Below are 10431 nucleotides of genomic sequence, written 5' to 3' on the forward strand. Positions count from 1 at the left end.
TTTTTGACATTTCTATTTCAGCCCGAATGTTACTAACTGCGGTGCTACAGGTTAATTGGTACAATTCGTTTCCAAGGATTGTTGTCATAATTAAACGCATCCTGCATTTTTAAACATGCTTTTGGTAAATCTGCAACCCCAATAAAGAAGAAACGCTAGAACTTGCTTCATTCTCACAGGCCCCTTATATGTTAATTTAACATGCTGGAATAGCACTAATTATTACAGCCTCCGGAATGTGTGGACCATACAGTGTGAATGCTTGTTCAGTGTCATGTGCGAACAGGTCTTTTATCTCCTCATTTCTGAGGATCCTGGTATATCTGCCCCACTTCTACATGAAGTGTGCCAACTTAAATAAAATATTGGGGGTCCTTACCCCACATAATCTCTCACAAAACACAACGCGCACACACCATTTGAATGGCAATGCCCATCAACTTGGGGAGTGGCAGCCCCCTCAAATATTTTATTGGGGCCCCAAAAAGACTTCAGCCCCTAGGAGTTGGCTCCTATGTTCCTACCCCTCTCTTAGGGCTAGCCTTACTGTTATGTATTAAATATATTGGCTTAAATGTAATTATGCAAAGGATTTAGAAATTTAGATTCTTATGTTAGATTCTTATTTCATGGAGTCATGGAATCATGGAGTTGGAAGAGACTACAGACCCTGCCGGGCAGGAAGCACCATCGGAGCGCTCCTGACATATGGTGGCCGAGCCTCTGTTTAAAATGAGATTAAAAACCATCTGGTTTGTAGGGAATAGGGAAAGAGGGGCCAAAGGTTATCTGGTAATTAAGGTGCCTTGTAGAGGTTAATGGCTACTTGTTTGCCATTTATAAATAGAAGAAAATATAGCTCTCTGTCTCCCATAAAAGGTAATAGGAAATGGGTGTATCTTTTGTGATTGGATATAGCAGGCAGCCAATAGGAATTTCAACCAGGCTGATTGGACAGATGCAGCCAAAGGAGGAGCAAGGGTGCTGGGCTGAGGGAATATAAGTGCTGGCCATAATGGCAGGAGGCAGGCCAGAGCTTGGTAACCATATACCACTGTGCCTCTCATTTATTTGTCTGACAAATAAATTATTATTTTAATTTCTCTATTGCTGCGTTGAATATTTCATTCCAGCTAAGCGTTAACCACAAGCAGGGTGCTACATTTTATGGTGCGCCTGTGACTCGGATAAGTGGTCTGCTGGAACGCAGCCCCTTCGCCCTATTGGACTGGGTACAAGAGAGAAGACAACTGATTGCCTACCCAGCGCGCATGGGAAAATTTTTTCCAGGGGAACGCAGCAGTCTCGTCTGTCTGATACCCTGCTCACTGGCGGCGACGGACCGGGGGGAAACGGAACCAACCAAGGGTAAGTGCACAAAGGGATTTTTGGCCCTCCAATTAATTGGGAGGAAGAGAAGTCTTGATCAAACTTCTGCGTCTCAGTAAGTGGGAACTGAGTACGCTAGGTGGTTGGGTATATTAGATGGTGGTCTGGTGGGGGAAAAGGGAAGAATGGGAGGTAGAGTGTGGTGAAGTATCTTGCGCATTGTATGTGTGAGAAAGTACAGAGCAATCTGTAGCTGACCTGAGTGTGGAGTGGGTAGTACTTCGGTTCCCAGTGAGGCGACTCCATCTGGGCAAGAAACCCCACGAAGCGTGTGTGTGAGTGACTGAGTGGATACTTCACAGGGCCATACAATGGGAGTTGGGGGTTCAAAGGGGGGAAATACACCTCTTGAATGTATGTTAAATAATTTTAAGAAAGCCTTCTCAGGGGCATATGGAGTCAAAATGACGCCAGAGCGCTTGAGAACGTTATGTGAATTAGAGTGGCCAAAACAAAATACTGGATGGCCATCTCAGGGAACTTTTGATATAAATTTAGTAAGCAAACTTTGGTCTAACATCACCAAAGAAACTGGAGGGTGCCCAGAACAATTTTCATATATAGATTCCTGGCTGAGCACATTAAATAAAAATCCTCCATGGATAAGGGAATGCAAAGTCCAACGATGCAAATTATTGGCTGTAAAAGCCGAAGCTAGGAAAGGAATCTTGCCAAATAAACTCAAACCCATTTTTGAGGGACCAGAGGAAGAGGTGCTTCCACCTCCACCCTATGCTCCACATCGAAGGGAGCCTAATCCAAACCCTCCACCAGTTGTAACCCCAAGGCAAGAAAGTGGAACGAATAATGGGGGTAGAGACACAGAACTTGACTCCTTGATAGATTATGATAAATATCTTCAGGAGGCATTGGAGTCCTATAATGAAGCCCAAGCAGAAGTGGTTATTCCATCTGTGAGTCCCAGTAGAACTCCATCTACAGTCTCTTTTAGTGGAACAACTGATTGCCTACCCCAAACCCCTGTACATCCAAGTCCTAGAGAATTATTACAGAAGTTACAGGGAGACCTTAATCGGTCAGCAAGCAATACAGCCAGGCGTATTAAGCTGCTAAAAGAACGCCTTGGGACAAATACCATCCCCTATGATTTGAGGCCCCTAGAGCAAAGTGAAGAGAAAGGTCACGTAGTAGCCCCTCTTAGAAGAGTATTTGATGCACTTGAGGAGCCTGTGCTGGTTAATGGGCAACTCGGACCAAGGCCACCTCGAACTTCGACCCTGCAGTACATTCCATTCACAACTACAGATCTGATGAATTGGAAAACACCCCATCTTTCGCAGAAAAACCTCAGGCTATGATGGACTTGGTGACTTCAATAGTAAATACTCATAGTCCTACTTGGACAGATTGTCGCCAGCTCCTGAATACTCTTTTCACCACTGAGGAAAGAAGAGACATAATTGAAAAGGCACAGATATATTTGCGTGAGCAGGCCAGAGTGGGAAATATTTTTAATATTGACCGTCATCTCCAAGACAACTTTCCCTTGGAAGATCCTAATTGGGATCCAAACAATGCAATTCACCTGGCCAGGCTTACCACCTACCGCCAGACGCTTGTGCAAGGTATCTGCAGGGCATGCCAGAAGCCCACTAATATGTCTAAAGTCTCAGGAGGGTAGATGTGTTACCCATAACACTGTTTCGTGTTCGGTGCGCACCCACAAAAAGACTTAAGTTGTCACCTTTTGAGCTCCTGTATGGGAGACCGCCCTCCTTTGTTCAGGATATTCCAGCTGATCTTAAACAAATAGGAGACCATGTGACACAGGGACAAGTGCAATCTCTCTCCCGTGTTTTTGTTTCTCTTAACAGGTGGGTCCTCGAGCGCACGCCGTGCAGCATTGCCGAGCCGATTCATCAGTTCCAGGCTGGCGATAGCGTATGGGTGAAAGAGTGGAAACGTGATCCACTTGCACCTAAGTGGCGTGGACCTTACACCGTCCTGCTCTCTACTCCAACAGCGGTGAAGGTAGCTGAGGTGACCCCCTGGATTCATCACTCCCGTTTGAAGAAGTCCGAAGGCAGTTGGACGTGCAAAGGTGACCCCTCTAATCCTTTAAAACTGACTCTCTCCAAAAACCCCTGTATCTAGCCCTACCGGGAACGGGCTAGGTCACGGGCAACATTAGACGACCGGCCTGCTGCAGCCACAACCTGGAAGCTGGCTGACCTGCGCACGCCTGAAGCTTGAGGAGCATCTGAACCAGTGATTGTGAAAGGGAAGATTCTCTTATACAATTGATTGACTGCCCCCCCCTTGTGGAACAATTATCAGAGATATTACTCATTGGGGATCCTCGGGATATATGTTTTGGTCTTGGTGGTTCCCCATTTCTGTCACTGGGGGAATTATATTGGGACTAATATTTATTTGTTATCACAATAAGGTAATCTTTTGTGGAAGGAATGCATATGCTAGACATCAACATGATTTTATTATTAATCCTGATCCCTTGGGAAGGGGAAGGGTCCTTGAATCTGACCAAATTTGCTAAATATGGATTCAGCCATGACCACAATATGTGGGTAGGTTTAGCTGAAATGGTAGCCAATGTTGCAAATAGGACCAATTGCCTTGTTTGCTCTCTTGGGCCAGATGATTCAGAGGGAGGTATGCCCTTATTACCGATACCATTAGATGCCATTGGTATGGTAAGCGAAATGCCACACCAAACAGAAATACAGAATTTCCCCGGATGGAACTCAACTAAACCATTACGAGTTATACCTGTACAAGGGGAATTCTGTGTACATAAATCATCAGATGCAGCTGATTCTACCATGATAGGCTCTTCTCATTGTCACTATACTTGGGATTATATTAAGAATAGTCATACCTGGGCACACGGTACTACCTATCGAACCCGGAATACCTTGCCCTGTGCACCTCCTTTTATTCATGCACGGAAAGCGGTATGGAACATAACTGTGACAGAAAAAGGCAATCTAACATACTGCACTGTGAACTCTCTACCTCTTTTGATATTTCGCCTTCTGTACTCCACGTACCAAAAACCTCAGACCCGATGGTTGTGGTGGATATGTGGAGAATGGGCATACAAGAAACTCCCTTCCAAATGGAGTGGGACTTGTTTCCTGGGATGGGTATTACCACCAATGTGGATTATGCCCACTAGTTCGGCCAAGCGAACACGAAGGAATGCTGATATTTCTCGTATAGCAGGAGGAAGTACCCAAAGTTGGAGCGGTACTGATGATTGGCCGCCAGAGCGCATTATAGCCTATTATGATCCTGCCTCCTGGAATCCTGGTGAGCTCATACAAGGGGCACGGGATCCTATTTATAATCTAAACAGAATAATTCGATTGCAAGCAGTAGTGGAACTTGTAACCAATGCAACGGCCCAGAGTTTGAGACTTATTGCACAACAGTTGGATGAAAGTAGAGCCGCCATTTTGCAGCTGAAAATGGGAATGGATTATGTACTTGCCAGGCAGGGAGGCCTATGTGGAGTCTTGAACTTGACAGGGAATGCCTGTTGCTTTAACATTTCTGATAATGGTGAGGCAATCCGTGTGTTGGCTACAAAGATGGAGAATATAGCACATGTACCAGTACAAACATGGGAAGGATGGGATATGGGATGGCTCACCAATTGGTTACCTAATGTCACAGGACTCAAAGGGATACTATTGTCTTGCTTGTTTTTCTTGACAGTAGTGGTAATGGTTTTATGTATGATGCCATGTATCATTTCATGTTTTAGAAGTACAATTAGCAAGATGGTTTCAAATGAAACTCTACCTCATATCATGGCCCTATACAGAGCTTTACCTCAGGAATATGATGAAGGTCAAGCTATCAAGGACACTTGGTATGAAGGTCCTTGAGCTTGAAAGGGGGGAATGAGGCATCTGAATATAGACTGCATTTTTAATCAAGGCTTATATTGGCTTATATTTTGATCAGATACCTGTATTCTTAAAATGAGCTTAAAATATATTTTAAAATATCTGTATCTCTCATGTCAGGCAGCATCTCTCATGCCAGGCAGTGAGTGCATCGGCAGATGTGCTCATCTTAAAGAGGGCCCCTTTGGTTTATTGGTTTATTGCGGTCATAAAAAGGCTGAGAAGCAAGGTCACTGAACTTACAAATTACAGAATAATCAAGTTGCAAAAACACAATTAAGCTGGTAAATAGTAAGAGTATTGTGCCACAAATAGGACAAACGGCAGGAGCTAATGGAAACAGCAACTGGCTAGGGAAAGGGGGGCTTCTCTCTGAAGAAAGTGTTTTTAAGTTTTTTCTTACTGTGAACGTCTTTGCTTATAAAAAAAACTATATATGTTATGTATTAAATATATTGGCTTAAATGTAATTATGCAAAGGATTTAGAAATTTAGATTCTTATGTTAGATTCTTATTTCATGGAGTCATGGAATCATGGAGTTGGAAGAGACTACAGACCCTGCCGGGCAGGAAGCACCATCGGAGCGCTCCTGACATATGGTGGCCGAGCCTCTGTTTAAAATGAGATTAAAAACCATCTGGTTTGTAGGGAATAGGGAAAGAGGGGCCAAAGGTTATCTGGTAATTAAGGTGCCTTGTAGAGGTTAATGGCTACTTGTTTGCCATTTATAAATAGAAGAAAATATAGCTCTCTGTCTCCCATAAAAGGTAATAGGAAATGGGTGTATCTTTTGTGATTGGATATAGCAGGCAGCCAATAGGAATTTCAACCAGGCTGATTGGACAGATGCAGCCAAAGGAGGAGCAAGGGTGCTGGGCTGAGGGAATATAAGTGCTGGCCATAATGGCAGGAGGCAGGCCAGAGCTTGGTAACCATATACCACTGTGCCTCTCATTTATTTGTCTGACAAATAAATTATTATTTTAATTTCTCTATTGCTGCGTTGAATATTTCATTCCAGCTAAGCGTTAACCACAAGCAGGGTGCTACATTACCACTAGGTAACATAAGGAAGCTCTCTGAGGGGGCAGGTGGTGAGGGAAGACGTGTTGAATGACACAGCCCACTCCATATCTCCAAAGCTAGGCTGCTGCTCTGAGGTATTGTGGAGGATGCTGTCCTGTTGCCAGGATTTTAAGGAAGGTCCTATCTGCACTATGCGTACATTTAATGCAGTGACATACCAGTCATGGCTTCCCCCAATGAATCCTGGGAACTGTAGTTTGCTAAGGGGTGATGGGAGTTGTTAAGAGACCTCAATTCCCTTTCAGTGAGCTACAATTCCCAGAGTTCCATGGGAAGAGGGATTTATCGTTAAACCACTCTGGGAATTGTTGCTGTCTGAGTGAGGCATCATAGGCCAGACACAAAAGGAAAAGGGAATGGGGAGGGAGGGAGGGAAGCAAGCATTCTGGCTATGCACCCAGCATACATTCCCCCTCTTCAAAGCATTCCAAGAACTGTCGTTTACCCTTCACAGAGCTACAGTTCCTAGCATGCTTAAACTACAGTTCACATGGTAGACTCTGCTTTAAACGTATGGTATAAGCAGCTGACGAGTAAAGTCCTTTGTGCATTAGAGAAGCAAATTCCCTGCAGCGGCTGCTTCTCTGGCCAGCGCATTGGACTAGGCTGGCTCTTCCCTTGTCTACTATGTTCTCGGTGGGAGGCAGGGGGGCAGCTTAAGAGGTGCATGACTCACTTGCCTGCTGAACTTTTTCACCATGACACTTTGTCAGCTGAAACTCCCTGGGGGTTCATAGAGTGCATTACAGTAATCCACTCTAGGTGGGTTAACACTGAACTGAAAGTTTCATCTTGAAACCACCCCAACCCCCCCCCACAAAAAAAGCCCCAGGATTTTGGGGACCAAAGGGAGGGGGGAAATGTTGAATATTTCATGGGGCAGAGGTAGAAAAACCTGAGAAACATACAGGGGTGTTATTGAGGCAGCTTTTATTGTAAAGGGTCCCTTGGCAGCTGCTCCGAGCAGCGACAGCCGTACTTATCAGCAGTCCAGCCATGTTCTCCCCCAAAGCCTTGTGTACAGTGACACTCCTCATCCATTCCTGATTTAAAGGCTGTAAAGTTGTGCAAGCAGAAGGTTTCACTAACTGAGTAATTCCAAGCCAATTCAGCATGATGCTGCAATGCTGTAGTTTCTGTAATGTTGCATCACTGTAATAAAATTTCAGGTGCTGATGCAACATTGCAAGGCTATACTGTACATGATGCATACATGAAATGTGAACACATGAAGTGCTGTCTCATTCTGTTGGTCCATCTAACCTAGTCCTGCCTGCTCCAGTTGGCTCCGTTGTCCATTTTTCGGGCGGTGGTCCTTCCCAGTCCAGCTCTCTGAAATTCCTTAGCTAGAGATGTGACGGACTGAACTGGAGACCTTCTGAATGCCAAGCATACATTTAAACTGCAGAAGAGCAAAATCTGTTTGCTGATAACCATGAAGATTTTCACAGCAAACCATCAAGCCCTACAGCAAACATCTACATGTTTAAGCCTGGGAATTCTCCCTTCCATATTGAGATTTCCTTCCTTCTGTTGACATCCTTCCCTCTTCTGATGAAGCAACAGACATTAGCACACCATCTATACACAAGCAGCCAATAGGCTGCAGCTACAGGGCAAGGCATTTCTTAAATCGGTGGTGGTAGGAAACGCACAGCCCCACAGGCCTGATTAGGCTACACTGGCTCCCAGTACGTTTCTGAGCACAGTTCAAAGGCCCTAAACGGCCTCGGTCCAGTATACTTAAAGGAGCGTCTCCACCTCCATCGTTCTGCCCGGACACTGAGGTCCAGCGCTGAGGGCCTTCTGGTGGTTCTCTTGCTACGAGAAGCCAAGTTCCAGGGAACCAGGCAAAGGGCCTTCTCGGTAGTGGCACCCACCCTGTGGAACGCCCCCACACCAGATGTCAAAGAGAAAAATAGCAACCAAACTTTTAGAAGACATCTGAAGGCAGCCCTGTTTAGGGAAGCGTTTAATAGGTTATTGTATTTTAGTGTTCTGTTGGAAGCCACCCAGAGTGGCTGGGGAAACCCAGCCATATGGGCGGGGTATAAATAAATTATTATTATTATTATTATTATTATTATTATTATTATTATTATTATTATTCGGCTTCCCAGGCCTCCTCATTTGGCCCTCAAGACAATTTTGGCGAAGCCACGCCTACCTGCCCTACTTCTGACATCAATATAGTGTCACCTGACATCATATATGCCATCATATACTATCAGTGGCAGGGGTGCCAACCTGAATAAAATACTGTATTGTGGGGGCCACATAATCGATCACATGATCCAGTGCCCATCAACTTTGTGGGGCCTCCTCCCCCCAAATATTTTATTGTGGGAGCCAAAGCTTCCATGGCCCTAGGAGTTGGCTCCTATGATCAGTGGTGCCAGCAAAGCACTGTGTCTGATTCGAAGCCTGGCAGACAAAACCAAGTCATCTGACATCAGGAGATTGGCCGGGGGGGGGGGGGCTCGCCAGCCTGACTCAGTTCCCCAGTCCTGTCTTAAATTAAGTGTAGAGAAAAAGTTGAAAAGAATACTGAGGTCCTCTTGTAGCTTGTGATTGGTGTGCATCCTTCATCCCCAGACAGGGACTTCCTTCAGGGGAGCAGTGGCATTTGTTTACCTCAGATCTTTGCCATGACACACCTGTCACTGTTCACCTTCAAAAATTTAATGCTACTTCTGTGATCACAGAGGCAGTGTGTGGGGGCGGAGGGGAACCCACTTTGTTCTAACGTAACATGGAAGCTGGCTTCTTTCTTTAAAAAAAAGAAAAGAACGCCTGGACATGTCAGTGACTGTCGCCGCTTGCCGGCTCACTTTACAAAGACTGGCTTTGAAGTACTCTCACAAATCGAAAGAGCTATGTCTTTTAAATGAGAAAGTACAAACTGAACCAAAAAAAGGAATGATCAAAACCTTTTGTCCTCACAGCCTGCTGGCAGCTTCTAGAGGGATGTGGTGTCAGCCTAGCGTACCCAGCAGAACACTTGTTCATTGCAGGAAAACTTCATGGAAATATTGTTTGCATTCCGTTGCAAAAGGAGTTTCTTCGATAGAAATGGTTTGCTGGGGTCAGCTATGAGATAAAACCTCTGGTATGGTGCCCTCTGGTGGGTCCTCTCCTATGTCAGTCAGCGGACATGAATGCACACACCACGTGGGCCTTCTTGCCAGCAAGCAGCCACAGTAGCAGCCCCATCAGTACTGTGGCATTTTGGAGTTACCTTTTACATTTCCCACAATGCCCTGGAGTGACGCTACATTGAGGAAAGACTCCAGAACATTGTAGGAAAGGTAAATGGTGCCGTACTCCTCAGAGTGTCGCAAAAAAGGGCCCCCATCAGCAATGGGCCTAGGCAGCTGCCCATAAATGCCTATTACGGCTTCTGATCTTGATGTGGAATTGCAGGTAGGCGAACTTTCTCTTAATCTAACCTCCGGTCAGTGTGGGAAGACAGGAGATCGCCTAATCTGACAAGGCAGTGGATGAGACACCAGCCACCTTAGCACCAGAGCAGAGGGCTAACATTTCAGATTTAAAAGTATAGTGGACAATGAGTAAGGAAAAATAAAAATGAAACGTTGGTTGCTGTGCCAGCATTTGCCTCTGCCACCTCCAAATGGGATGTAGATCCTGAAATGTTGCCCAGAAAGGATTGTGACTTTGAGCTGATGAACATGAGCAAACACGTCAAATGACCAAGCTATTGTTATCAGCTGCGGGCAACAAGGAATTTGGTGACGTACACCTGCTGAAGTATTATTTATTTACTGAGTTTATATCTCGCCTTCCCTCCTTTGAGGAGCCCAGGGAGGCAAATAGATACACAAGTTAAAAAGTTTTGTATTCACGCAGTTAATATCATGGCTAGTTTACCCTTTCCATTTGTCCAGACGGGAGATATACTTCATTACTTTCTTACACTTGGTTCCTGTGCAATTATTGCCTTTTCTTTGTTCTATGCTCCATTATAAACCAACTTGTTTGCTTCCAACCTGACTGTTTAGACGTTATGCAAAGTGGGAATTGTCTTATTTGTTGCA

At 45.0% G+C, this 10431-nt stretch overlaps 1 long non-coding RNA gene across 1 annotated transcript; it reads left to right on the forward strand.

Moving 5' to 3' along the window:
* Window positions 1-554: 554 nt before the first annotated feature.
* LOC144328675 (uncharacterized) lies at window positions 555-6282 on the forward strand. Its single transcript, XR_013393868.1, has 2 exons — window positions 555-1368; window positions 3225-6282. It is a non-coding gene; the product is annotated as an uncharacterized LOC144328675 (long non-coding RNA).
* Window positions 6283-10431: the final 4149 nt, after the last annotated feature.

This window comes from Podarcis muralis, chromosome 8 (assembly GCF_964188315.1).
Source record: "Podarcis muralis chromosome 8, rPodMur119.hap1.1, whole genome shotgun sequence".
NCBI classification, from domain to species: domain Eukaryota; kingdom Metazoa; phylum Chordata; class Lepidosauria; order Squamata; family Lacertidae; genus Podarcis; species Podarcis muralis.